This window comes from Rattus norvegicus, chromosome 1, assembly GCF_021556685.1.
Source record: "Rattus norvegicus strain SHRSP/BbbUtx chromosome 1, alternate assembly SHRSP_T2T, whole genome shotgun sequence".
In the NCBI taxonomy this organism is placed as follows: domain Eukaryota; kingdom Metazoa; phylum Chordata; class Mammalia; order Rodentia; family Muridae; genus Rattus; species Rattus norvegicus.
In genome coordinates this window covers 71,885,755-71,899,043 of record NC_141534.1, presented here as the reverse complement: position 1 = coordinate 71,899,043, position 13,289 = coordinate 71,885,755, and the positions used below count along the sequence as shown (strand labels likewise).

At 40.0% G+C, this 13,289-nt stretch overlaps 1 long non-coding RNA gene across 1 annotated transcript in view; it reads left to right on the top strand.

Annotated features, from left to right (window-relative positions):
- Nucleotides 1-2: 2 nt before the first annotated feature.
- The window catches only part of LOC108349017 (uncharacterized), a 28,474-nt gene continuing 15,187 nt past the window's right edge, over nt 3-13,289 (top strand). Inside the window, exons 1-2 of the long non-coding RNA XR_015649599.1 lie at nt 3-108; nt 537-642. This is a non-coding gene — a long non-coding RNA (uncharacterized LOC108349017). The remainder of the gene's footprint in view (nt 109-536; nt 643-13,289) is intronic.

Genomic DNA, 13,289 nt, shown 5'->3' with positions numbered 1-13,289 from the left:
TCAGTCTCAGCCTGCCTTCCACAAGGCTTCAGCTGTCAACCTTCTCTGGACCGCTCTGCACAGACTCCCTGTTAAGTCTGCTGTCAGCCTAGACCAGAACTGGATCTGGTAGGACGTTACACCCCGATATCTCACCCCCACACTGAGTTCTGAACCCTTCAGATAAAAGATAGACAGCCTAACACCTCGGCTTGACTACCAGCCTGTGAACTACATACTTATTGCAAACAATAACAGGCTAAATTCAGAAAGCCAGAGTCCCATCCCCAACACACAAAAATGACAATTCAAAACCAAATCCTGAACATCTGACTTGGTGAGAGACATTTAAAGAACTTGGATTTTGAAAAGAAATAGGTGTCTCAAGAAGTCAGAGCTGCGTGGCTTTCACCACTAGATGGTGGCCTTGCCGTTTTCCTAACTCAGAGAGGAGTTTGTCTTCTGTGACTCAAGATAAAAGTGCTTTGAGAGAAAACACTTTACTAAACCAGCACAATCCCTAAGAATAATCTAAACATTTTCTCTTCTGCCCACAGATAAGCTTAGTCTTCACACCTTATCAAGAAACCTCTCTACTACAGAGACCACTACAAGAAACTACAGTAATCAAAATGCAGAGTTGTGATCGTTATGGGTTATGGGGTAGGTCATTATGAATGTTGTTTTGTCTACACAGCCCATTATAATAACTATGATCACCTTGTCTCTGGAAATTCGATTCTGCCATCTGGCCCTTCATACCAACTTCTGTCTTATTTAGGATTCTCTAGAGTCACAGAACTTATGAAGTGTCTCTATATATATTAAAGGAATTTCTTGTAATAACTTACAGTCTGTAATCCAACTAACCCAACAATGGGCAGCTGTGAATGGTAAGTCCAAGATTTTAGTAGTTTCTCAGTCCCATGAAGCTAGTTGTTTTAACTGGTCCTCTGTGGACGTAGGTTTCAACAGATGTGCTGGCGAGTGGTTAAAGAAGAGTGAATCCAATGTCCTTATGTAGACCTCCAGCAGAAGGTGTGGCCCAGATTAAAGGTGTGTACTACCGTGCCTAAATGTGGGACTTGCTTTTGTCCCAGGACTAGAAGTCAGAGATCTGCCTACCTCATTCTCCAGGAATGAAAGGCATGTACTACCTTGCCTGGGCCTAAGATTTTCATGGCTACTATGCCTCAAAATCTCCATGTCAAGATCCAGGTCAGAAACCTGTTTTCCAGCTTCGAGATCTGGATCACAGGTGTGCCCTCCATTTCTGAATTGTAGTTCATTCCAGATGTAATCAAGGTGACAACCAGAAATATCCATTACAGAGGCCAAACATGGCTCTGGGATAGAGAACTAGAGAATAAACTTTTCCAATTAGTCTAGATATTCTAAAATCAATGAATAAATGAAGGAAAACTGATATGTGACACTATTCCTGTGGAAACAATGACGATTATCTACTTATCTCAGATAAAGAACCAAGGAAAACCAAAGTTGGGAATCAATAAAGTCCAACTTGGTGAACCAGTAAGATTACTATTTGGTTTCTTCTTTAGGGATGCTTTCTCTGCAGGAATGTCTCTGCACTATGTGTGTTCCTCAGACAGCATTGAATGTCCTGGAGTCGAGGTTACAGATTGAGTGCCCATATGAGGGTACTAGGAATTCCAAGTGAGTCTTTGAAAGAGCAGACAGTGAGTTCTTAACCACTAAGTCATCTCTAAATCCCAGTGGAGCACTGAGTTTTACTGGGGTGACTTACAAGAGTGTGGGTGAGTGGTTACTGATAGAAGCACAAAGAACTGATTGACAGCTGCATCACCCTGTGAAGGTGTTATCCAGTGAAGCTGGAAACCTGGGGATCATGGCACAGCTTGCAGGCAGCTCGCCTAAGGTGGGAAGTGTGTCTTTCAAGTCACTGACTACCTTCTCCAGTCAGCTTGTCCTGTGTTGTTTGCTTCTTGGCTCTTCAGAGTATGTTCTGAGAAGCTCATCTTGTCTGACAGTATCAGCAGTCCTTACTAATCATATATGCTTGAGGCAGGAGGTTACTAGTGAATCTTGCTGGTTTCTTGGACTTCCTGAAACTATTAAGTCATCTATTTCTGAGCTTCAGGAGCTTCTTTGTAGGATGTACTGTTTCAAGTCCCCTCATTAAATGGCTTTACCTCTCTTTTAATATCCCTTGTGTTAAGGGGTTTCCTCTAAGTTGGAAGGTTTAGTCATAGAGGATGCTAATATACAACTAATATATCCACTCCTGGGCATAACCTCCAAGGTCTTTCCATCTTATCACTTATCACTTGTCCATCATGTTCTGAGAGACCAGATATTTTTGGGTGTAGACTCCCATCTTAGAAAACCTGGCCTAAGGTTAAACTCAAGTTAACTAACAGGCTGGTACCAGTTTCCAGGTTACTCCCCAACAAGACCTTCTTCTAACATCAGTTTCCATGTTACGCTTCAACAATACTTGCATCTAACACCAGATTTCAGTTTATTCCCCAACATATCTACAACCCCAGATTACAAGCCTGCCCCTGGCACTTCGTTTCTTAAGAACCATCAGTCAAAAACCCACAAAAGTTAAGTTTATGTTTTGGCTCTCAACACTAGACAATTATGCCCCTGCTTCCCCATCAGACATATATCAAGCTAGATACATCCTCCTTGCCTTTATAAATACTTGCCTAAAGCTAGGCTCAGGGCTCCACCTTCTTGCTGTGTCAGGGTTGATGGGGATCCGAAGTTTGAACTTAAATAAAGAGACCTTAATTCAATACATTGGAATTGGCTCCTTGGTTTTGGGATTTACAAGTTTTTCTTGGCACAACAGTTCATTGCTACTTTGTTGACAGTATCTAGGAAATGGTAACAACATAGATATCCATCAGCTGACACATGGGTACATGAAAACATGTGTTCTAGCTTCAAACATTCAGTTTTGCATGTAAAACTACATATAGAAGCTAAGAAGCTAGAACTGGGCCATTAGTGGAGAGATGTAGGAGAAGAGAGTGGATAATAGAATAAAGGTGATATGAATTAGTGAGTGGTAATACTGGAAACAGAGTGGTTCAAATATGCAGTAAAGTGATGGTAAGGAGAGTGGGCTGCTGAAAGATAAACTTGAGTGAGATGTCCATGAATGAGCTACAGGGTTTCATTTTGAGACCAAACTAAACAATACATTAAGAGAACAGTAGAACACATGTGCCATAAAAGAATAAGGCATTGGATAATGTGTGCTAAATGTTTAACCAGTAATGAGGTCAAGAAGAAAGGACTAGTAGGTGGGTTAACTGAATGGAAGGACATATGAAGAAGCCTTTGAAATCTTAACTATGTTACAAGTTAGTATGAAATATAATTTTAAAACCCATGAATACAGGTATCCCACATGGGTAAATAAAGCAGCTCCCAGATACCACAGTCATGCAGTGAAACTCTCTGTATCAGGTACTGGTCATCTGTCTAGGACTTACTAGTCAGGGACTTCCAGAAGCACTCCTAAGAAAGGAGGTTGTCTTTCTTGGTTAGCATAAGTACATAGTGTTGCCGAAGACACTTAAGATTTGGGTTGCAAGATAGAACAATCTTGAACTTACTACAAAATTCTCCCTGGTTTTGGAACATTGCAAGTCCCTCTGACGGCTGCTGGCAGAGAAAAGTTGTCAGTGGTCTGGACCCTGCATACTACAGTACCTACTTGCAAGCCAGTATGTGTATACTTAATACTGCCATAATTCATTATGGGTATAACTAACCTCTCTCTTGTTGGATTTGAGGCCTGCTCCATAGCAGGGAATTTATGCCTGGTATTCTAAACATGATCTAAAAACATAGGTTAGAATGTGTAAGTCTAAGGGCAGAACCCAATGATGTTTTGTTAATGATCATGTTGTTCATCTGCCGTCTAAATATTTGAGTTTGTAATTATTAATTTGTCCTTTTATCTTTAGTGAAGGAAGCTTCCTCTTACAGTTGGTAGTAGGTAATGCAGAGACCATATCTGTTGAGAAAGTACTAAAAACAAGACACGTAAAACTGGGGTAATTACCATTTCATCAGGCTGAGGGAGGCTCTCAGAATCTCCTTTCCCTCTATGATGGTCTACTGGCACTTTATAGCAGCTGTATTATTTTAGAGTTTGGAGTATATACTTTCATATTTTTCTCAGTATTTCAAAATGAATATCCACAAAACTTTGGGTTTTTTTTCTCCCTCCTTCCTTCCTTCCTTCCTTCCTTCCTCTCTCCCTTCTTCCCTTCTTCCTTCCCCCCTCTATCTCTTTTTGTCTTTCTTTCTTGCCTGCTTGTTCATTGTTTGTGTTTCTGTTTTAGAGATTTTGTTTCTCTTTGTAGCTGTGATGGTTTGTATATGCTCCGCTCAGAGAGTGGCACTATTAGAAAGTCTGGCCCAAAAAAAAAAAAAAAAGAAAGTCTGGCCCATACCCACAGTGACACACCCACTCCAACAAGGCCACACCTCCTCCAACAGGACCAGATCCTACCCAGCTAATTTTAGATCCTGGTATGGTGTACACACCTTTAGTTCAAGGAGATAAAGCCAAGGAGATCTGAGTTTAAGATCAGCCTGAGATAGAGTAGTTTTAGTTGAAGAAAAGCTTAAATCCAGCCATGGTGGTACACAACTTTAATTCCAGGAGACAGGTATGCAGATCTACATACCTGATCAAAGTCAATCTACAGAGCAAGATCCAGGACAGCCAATCTTAGGCAGTGAAGGAGTTGGAAAAGAGGAAGCTAATGATAATGTAATAGAACATAAGGGGGGGCATGTATGAGCTCCTGAGGGAGCAGAACTTGGCAGTTTCAGCCATGTGTCTCTTGATATATAGTGAAGAGTAGAAGGGGACTACTGGGACAATTGATACTGGTTAGCTAGAGCTAAGAAACTCATGGTTATTAAGACGAGACCAGCAGTACTGAGGGGATATCTTCTGGGAAGTGCTTTCTGAGAGCACAAAGAAGCTGTGTTCCAGAGATAGTCAAGGTTGTACCTGGTGCTACAGCTGTTCATTAGGACAAGAAGCTATAACAGTGAAGTTGACTTGGAGACCCCAAGATATCTGAGATGCCAGAGTCATGGGCTATCTGCTGAGGGAAGCTGCTAACAGGGATTGTAACTAGCCCAGCAGAAAGAAATTTGTTGCAGTCAATAAAGATGAAAAAGGAGTTGGAGATCCGAAGATCTCTTTGACACCAGACATGAAAATGCAGTTTGGAGTTTGTCCAGCTGGTCTCTTGTCTTGATTTAGGGATTACAGTTAAATGATTAGATGAATCCCAGAAGAGACCTTGACCTTTGAACTTTTAACATTGTTGAGACTGCTATAGATTATGGGAACTCTGGAAGTTGGACTAAATATATTTTGCATTATGCTATGTTTATGTATGGCCCCCATAGTCATATGTTTCAACAAGTCTATGGGGCCAGGGAGTGGAATGTGACGGTTTGTATATGCTTGCTCAGGGAGTGGAACTATTAGAAGGTATGGCCCTGTTGGAGTAGGTGTGACCCTGGTGGAGTAGGTGTGTCACTGTGGGTGTGGGCTTTAAGCCCCTCATCCTAGCTTTCTGGAAAACAGTATTCTGCTAGCAGCCTTTAGATGAAGATGTAGAACTCTCAGCTGTTTCTGCATCATGCCTGCCTGAATGCTGCCATATTCCTACCTTGATGATAATAGACTGAATCTCTGAACCTGTAAGCCAGCCCCAATTAAATGTTGTCCTTAAAACAGTTGACTTGGTCATGGTATCTTTTCACAATAGAAAAACCCTACCTAAAACTGTAGCCCTTGCAATCTAGGAATTTGTTCTGTATTCCAGGCTGGTTTTGAAATTACAGAGATTCTGGGAGTAAAGGCCTGCAGCACCACTGCCCAGTAAGATGAGATTTTATTAGATCTCCCCTCCTTCTCCCTCTGCCTTTCTTCTTTCCTTCTTCCTTTTCTTTTTATTTTTTTTTTCACATTTCTCTGTGTAGGTTTGGCTGTTCTGGAACTTGATATATAGACTGCTGCCTTGATTTCCCATCAATCCACCTGTCTCTGTCTCTTGAGTGCTAGGACTAAAGGCAGGCACATCACACATAGCATTATTATGAGGTTTTGGATGATGAAAAAGATAAATGTTTTTATTACAGCTTTCCCTAGATGCTGGGGATAACTTAGTGGTTAAGAGCACTGGTTGCTCTCCCAGAGAACTTCTGTAAAATTCCCAAACCAAACATATGATATCACAACTATCTGTAACTCTAGCTGCAGGAGATGTTTTGTCCCTTTCTAGCCTCCACCTGCACTGAGCATACATGTAGTTTATAGACACTCACAGACATACTTGCAGGCTAAGAACCCATACACATTTAAACAGTAGATTTCCAGCAGTTACATTTGTAGAACTTTATTTTAATATATACTCTGTGATGCTTTTCTGTTAGTTAATCCTTTCATTAAAGGCTTCCATAGGTATCTTATTTTGCGTTTCTATTACATATACTGTTGTGATTTTTAAGCAGAGAGAATACCAGATAAATTCTGTGCCACATTATTTACAGTGATATCTGTCTCTCCAGTATGAATTTTCTTATGTATTTCAAGATTTGAAAGGCAGATAAAGGATATGTCACAGCCTTTGTATTTGAAAGTTTTCTTTCCAGAATGCATTTTCTGATGTTCTCAAAGAGTTGAACACTTAGTAAAAAATTTGTCACATTTCTTACATCTGTAAGGGTTCTCTCCAGTATCAATGTTCTGATGTTTTCTCAGATGTGAGTTCACAGAAAAGGATTTGTAACATGTTCAAGGCTTTAAGTTCTTAACTATGCTATGAGTGTGAGTATATTGTTGTCTGGTATTCCCATATCCAGTGTAGACTTGTGGGCAATCTTCAAAGATAACATTTAGATGCAATCAGAAAAAAGATGTAACCCAAAAGCTCCAAGAATTCAATGTAACAGTCAGACTACTCTGAATGGGATATAGGCAAATACAAAATATGACAACATGGAATATAGGAGAGGAGGGTCAGTGAAGATACAGACCAATGCATCTGTAGTATCTGCATGCTCTCATTAAATAATTCTCCCAAGCAATTAACTACACAACCAAGATCTTACAGTTAACCTACAAAAAAAAAAAAAACAGAAACAAACAAAAACCCCACAAACAAACAAAATAATGCAATTTAAAAGCAGGCTATGGAACTAAACACAGAGTCTTTAGAAGGAGAAAAGAAATGGCTAAGAAATATTTTCAACAGCGTTCATCATCCTTACCCATCACAGAAATTCAAATTTTGAACTATTTTGAAATTTCATTGTACTTTAGTCAGACTGATTAAGAAAACAAAATGCTGCTGAATGTTTTTGAGGAATTGGGAACCTTCATCTACTATTGATGGGAGTAAAAATTGGTACAGCTACTGTGTAAATCAGTGTGGTAGTTCCTCAGAAAATTAAAAATGGATCTACCATATGACCCAACTCTTCTACTCCTGGCAAATACTCAAATAATTCTATTTCCTACTACAGAAACCCATGCTCTTCCTTGTTCACAACTGCTCTATTCACAATAGCTACTGCACAGAAACATCTTAAAGGTCCACTAACTGATAAGTGCATCTTAAAAATGTGGTACTCTGGTGGTTTGAATAAGGATGGCCCCAAGAAGCTTGAAAGCTTGGTTATCAGGGTGTGGCACTATTTGAAAGGATAAGGAGGCATGGCCTTGTTGGAGGAAGTACAGGGTAGGCTTTGAGGTTTCAAAAGCCCATGCAAAGCTCAGAGTTTCACTCTATGCATACAGATGAAGATGGAGGTCTCCATTATTACTGAAATGTCTCTCCGTGTACCACAATTCTTCCCTGTTATGATGATAATGGAATAAATTTCTGAAACTGTACTCAAGTGCATAATTAAATGTTTCCCTTAACATATCCTGAGGTCGGAGGACAGACTGCCACCTCTGCACACCTCAGACCACATCCCTGGCCCAAGGAGAAACTGCACAGTGCCTCTGTGCCCAGGACCGAACTGATCTAGCCAAACAGCTCCCTGCACCCAAATCCTGTGGGGGAGAGAGCTGAAACCTCAGAAGTGTGGATACTCCTGAGAAGTCAGAGGAGAATACTTTCTGCCCACAGTCCAGACCCAAGAGGGAACATAGTGCCAACTGTGCCCGAGGGGTGCAAGGACCTACACAAGCAATCAGTGGCAGGACCCTTTGATTCCTGCCCGCACCTAGAGCTAGAAGACAGAATGTGGCCACATTTGAGAGCAGAGAACCCATTCTCAGGAAAAGCTGAAAGAAAACAGGAAAACAGTTATACAGGAGTGCTGACACAGAGGCATACAGCAGGACCAAGTCACGGCCAGAAACAACAAGACAATCAAACATCAGAGACAACCCAATGGCTAGAGACAAGCACAGGAACCTAATCAACAGAAACCAAGACTACTTTGGCATCATCAGAGTCCAGAACTACCACCAAAAAAATCACTGGATATCCAAACACATCAGAAAAGCAAGATTTAGATTTGAAATCACATTTTTTGATAATGACGGAGGACTTTAAGAAAGACATAAAGAACTCCCTTAGAGAAATGTAGGAAAGCACAAGTAAACAAGTAGAAGCCCTTAGAGAGGAAACACAAAAATCACTGAAAGAATTACAGGAAAGCACAACCAAACAGGTGGAGGAACTGAAAATGGAACTAGAAACAATAAAGAAAGCACAAAGGGAGATAACCCTGGATATAGAAAACCAAAGGAAGAGACAAGTAGCCGTAGATACAAGCATCACCAACAGAATACAAGAGATAGAAGAGAGAATCTCAAGGGCAGAAGATACCATGGAAAACATTGATACAACTGTCAAAGATAATGTAAAACACAAAAAGCTCCTAACCCAAAACATACAGGAAATCCAGGAAATAATGAGAAGATCAAACCTGAGGATAATAGGTATAGAAGAAAACGAAAACTCCCAACTTAAAGGCCCAGTAAATATATTCAACAAAATTGTAGAAGAAAACTTCCCTAACCTAAAGAAAGAGATGCTGCCCATAAACATACAAGAAGGTTACAGAACTCCAAATAGATTTGACCAGAAGAGAAATTCCTCCCATCACATAATAGTTAAAACACCAAATGCAAAAAACAAAGAAAGAATCTTAAAAGTAGTAAGTGAAAAAGGTCAAGTGACATATACAGGCAGACCAATAAGAATTACACCAGACTTCTTATTATGAAAGCCAGAAGATCCTGGATAGATGTAATACAGACCGTAAGAGAACACAAATGCAAGCCCAATTTACTGTATCCAGCAAAACTTTCAATTAACATAGATGGAGAAACCAAGATATTTCATGACAAAACCAAATTTAAGCAATATCTTTCTACAAATCCAGTCCTACAAACAATAATAAATGGAAAACTCCAACACATGGAGAGAAACTACATCGTATAGAAAGCGAGAATATAATTTCCTTGCAATAAAACCAAAAGAGAGACAAACAAACATAATTCTATGTTGCAGTAACCTCTCCAGCCCAAATCGGCCTGTACAAAGAAAACGCACCTCAATTAATATGAAAACAATCTAGGGTCTAGATTGGGCAGATCCACCCTACACTGTCCTATTCCTCGCTCCCAAATCCCTCATCACTTGCACCTTTTATTTGCCATGTCTCCCGCTTCTCCTTCTCCGAGCACTCCTCTCTTCTCCCTTCTTCCTCTCTACCAGCTCCTCTCCCCCTGCCCAAATCTCTGGCTCTTGCCTTTATTTTACAAATTAAATGGGAGTTTCTGATCAGATCACCTGTGTCCTGAGTATGTGACTATGCAGCCATCCTTGGGGGAGCAGAATTAGCATCAAAATAGAGAGAACTCCAAGGCAAACCACAACAATTCTACCTCTAACAATGAAAATAACAGGAAGTGACAATCACTATTCCTTAATATCTCTCAACATCAATGGACTCAATTCCCCAGTAAAAAGACATAGACTAACAGACTGGATATGTAAAGAGGACCCAGCATTTTGCTGCCTGCAGGAAACACACCTCAGAGACAAAGACAGACATTACATCAGAATAATGGCTGGAAAACAATTTTCCAAGTAAATGGCCTGAAGAAACAAGCTGGAGTTGCCATCTAATATCAATTAAAACTGACTTTCAAACAAGAGTCATTAAAAAAGATAAGGAAGGACACTTCATATTCATCAAAGGAAAAATCCACCAAGATGAACTCTCAATCCTAAATATCTATGCTCCAAATGCAAGGGCATCTACATTCATAAAAGAAACCTTACTAAATCTCAAAGCACACATTGCACCTCACACGATAATAGTAGGAGATTTCAACAGCCCACTCTCATCACTGGACAAATCATGGAAACAGAAATTAAACAGATGTAGAGAAACTAACAGAAGTTATGAACCAATTGTATTTAACAGATATTTACAGAACATTCCATCCTAAAACAAAAGGATATACCTTCTTCTCAGCACCTCATGGAACCTTCTCCAAAATTGACCATATAATCGGTCACAAAACAGGCCTCAACAGACACAGGAAGATAGAAATAATCCCATGCATCATATCAGATCACCATGCACTAAGACTGGTCTTCAATAACAACAATAATCACAGAAAGGCCACATATACATGGAAGTTGAACAATGCTACTCAATGACAACTTGGTCAAGGAAGAAATAAAGAAATGAAAGACTTCTTAGAATTAATGAAAATCAAGATACAACATTCCAAAACTTATGGGATACAATGAAAGTGGTACAAAGAGGAAAACTCATAGCTCTGAGTGCCTGCAAAAAGAAACAGGAGAGAGCATATGTCAGCAATTTGACAGCACACCTTAAAGCTCTAGAACAAAAAGAAATAAATAAACCCAAGAGGAGTAGAAGGCAGGAAATAACCAAACCCAGAGCTGAAATCACCCTGAAAGACACCCCCCCCCATGAGTCTTAACTCAGAGCTGTAACAGGCTTGAAGGAGTCCAGGCACGTCCAGATACCTAGGGCCGAGTCACCTTTAAAACTAACAGACCATAAAAGGAAAGGAATGCAGAACAGACCAGGAGTACTGGATCTGACTCACAGGCCACCTGGCAGGAAGAGATAAGCCCCCAGCCCCCGACATTCAGGACGCCCCAGCCTGCACGTACTCTCTTACCACGTTGCAACCTCATTTGAATATGATTCAAACCTGCCAATGTGTGTAGCTATACTTTATTACCTCATCATGTGAAATAGCCAATCATATGTGAACATGTCTATGTGCCTCGTTTGAATCCACCAATCCCCGTAACTATGCATCTGCTTCTGTACGCCCGCTTCTGCTTCCCCAAACCCTATAAAAGCCCCATGCTGGAGCTACTGGGCGTGCAAGTCCTCCGAAGAGACTGTGTGCCCGAAGGTACCTGTGTTTTCCAATAAACCCTCTTGCTGATTGCATCCGAGTGGTCTGGGCTTGGTCATTCGGGCGCTTGGGTCTCCTCCTGAGGGAAAGGTCCTCTCCGGAGGTCTTTCAAACCAAGAAGAAACGAAAAGTACTACACGAAGAATCAAAAGCAGGAGCTGGTTCTTTGAGAAAATCAACAAGAGGGGTTGGGGATTTAGCTCAGTAGTAGAGCGCTTGCCGAGCAAGCACAAGGCCCTGGGTTCGGTCCCCAGCTCCGGAAAAAAAGAAAAAGAAAAAAAAAAGGAGAAAATCAACAAGATAAATAAACCCTTAGCCAGACTAACCAGAGGTCACAGAGAGTGTATCCAAATTAACAAAATCAGAAATGAAAAGGGAGACATAACAACAGAATCTGAAGAAATTAAAAAAAAATCATCAGATACTACTACAAAAACCTATATTCAACAAAACTTGAAAATCTGTAGGAAATGGACAATTTTCTAGACAGATACGAGGTACCAAAGTTAAATCAGAAACAAATAAATCATCTAAACAACCCCATAACTCCTAAAGAAATAGAAGCAGTTATTAAGAGTCTCCGAACCAAAAAGAGCCCAGGTCCAGATGGGTTCAGTGCAGAATTCTATCAGACCTTCATAGAAGGCCTCATACCAATACTATCCAAACTATTCCACAAAATTGAGACAGACAGAGCACTACCAAATTCGTTCTATGAAGCCACAATTACTTTTATACCAAAACAACACAAAGACACAACAAAAAAAGAGAACTTCAGACCAATTTCCTTTATGAATATTGATACAAAAATACTCAATAAAATTCTTGCAAACTGAATCCAAGAACACATCAAAACGATCATCCATCATCATCAAGCAGGCTTTATCCCAGGGATGCAGGGATGGCTTAATATACAAAAATCCATCAATGTAATCCACTATATAAACAAACTCAAAGATAAGGACCACATGGCCATTTCATTAGATGCTGAGAAAGCATTTGACAAAACTCAACACCCCTTCATGATAAAAGTCCTGGAAATATCAGGAATTCAAGGCCCATATCTAAACATAGTAAAAGCAATATACAACAAACCAGTAGCTAACATCAAACTAAATGGAGAGAAACTTGAAGCAATCCCACTAAAATCAGGGACTAGACAATGCTGCCTACTCTCTCCCTACTTATTCAATATAGTACTCGAAGTCTTAGCCAGAGCAAGCAGACAACGAAAGGAGGTCAAAGGGATAAAAATTGGAAAGGAAGAAATCAAAATATCATTATTTGCAGATGATATGATACTGTACTTAAGCGACCACAACAGTTCTACCAGAGAACTACTAAAACTGATAAACAACTTCAGCAAAGTGGCTGGGTATAAAATTAACACAAACAAATCAGTAGCCTTCCTCTACTCAAAGAATAAACAGGTAGAGAAAGAAATTAAAGAAATGACACCCTTCACAATAGTCCCAAATAACATAAAATATCTTGGTGTGACTTTAACCAAGCAAGTGAAAGATCTGTATGACAAGAACTTCAAATCTCTGAAGAAAGAAATTGAGGAAGATCTCAGAAGATGGAAAGGTCTTCTATGCTCATGGATTGGCAGGATTAATATAGTAAAGATGGCTATTTTGCCAAAAGCGATCTACAGATTCCATGCAATCCCCATCAAAATTCCTACTCAATTCTTTATAGAGATAGAAAGAGGAATTTGCAAATTAATCTGGAATAACAAAAACCCCAGATAGTGAAAACTATACTCAACAATAAAAGATCTTCTGGGGGAATCACCATCCCTTACTTCAAGCAGTAGTATAAAGCAATAGTCATAAAA